General features: G+C 69.7%; 1 protein-coding gene across 3 annotated transcripts in view; it reads right to left on the reverse strand.

The window, feature by feature from the left end:
• Positions 1–816, reverse strand: part of TBC1D24 (TBC1 domain family, member 24) — a 13,617-nt gene that overhangs the window by 12,313 nt on the left and 488 nt on the right. The gene's annotated exons all lie outside the window — the stretch shown is intronic.

The raw sequence follows: 816 nt of genomic DNA on the forward strand, positions 1-816 counted from the left end.
GCGCGGGCCGGCCAGGCGGAGGCCAAAGACAGGGCGCAGGCAGCGAGGCGCGGGGACGACGACGGGACGCCGGCCGGCAGGGGACGGGCAGGCAGAGGGACGGTCCCCCGGCCAGGGGCCGCTGTCCTCGCTGGGGGCGGAGTCCGGCGCCCCGGTCCTGGCGCCCCGCCGTCCAGCGTCTCTGGGAACACGGTGCCTCCTGGGGAGTCGGAGCCTGTCTGGCGGGTCACAGTCTGTTGTTTGGGGGGCAGTCACTGCGGCCTCTGGGGTGTTCTCAGACCTCTAATGGGTTCAGTCACCAAAAACACGGGAGCGTATATAGTGGTGGGGGTCACGGTGCCTTTAGGGAAATGAGGCTCACCGGGAGGGGCCGTGACAACACAGGAGGGGCGCACAGTGGCCTCGGGGTTCTCCCCACAGGAGAAGGCACAGACTTCTGGGTATCGTGGTGCCATTTGGAGAGGTCAGATAACGCGGATGGGGGGGTTACCTAGGAGTTCTCTGGGGGGACAGCTGCCCTAGGAGACTCCGAGCAGCTCTCTGGAGCCACGATCCCTGTGGGGTGCCATCTGTCACACCCCCTGGGCACCGGTACCAGGTGCAGCGGGGGGGGCGGGGGGGTGCCCGGGCAGGAAAGGGCGGGGCCAGCTTAGCTCCCTGGCAGGCAGATGCCCTTGCTGAACTTGCGCCTTGAAGTGGGCGCAGCGCCCCGCCCGGCCCAGCCTGCCCACTCAAGCAGGCCCGCAGCTCCCCGGCCGCTCCCGCCGCCACAGCCTTCGCAGGTGCCGTGCCCACGCGTCCCGCCACGCAGCACCA

The sequence above is a fragment of the Condylura cristata genome, unplaced genomic scaffold (genome assembly GCF_000260355.1).
Source record: "Condylura cristata isolate star-nosed mole 26May11 unplaced genomic scaffold, ConCri1.0 scaffold00032, whole genome shotgun sequence".
Lineage (NCBI taxonomy): Eukaryota > Metazoa > Chordata > Mammalia > Eulipotyphla > Talpidae > Condylura > Condylura cristata.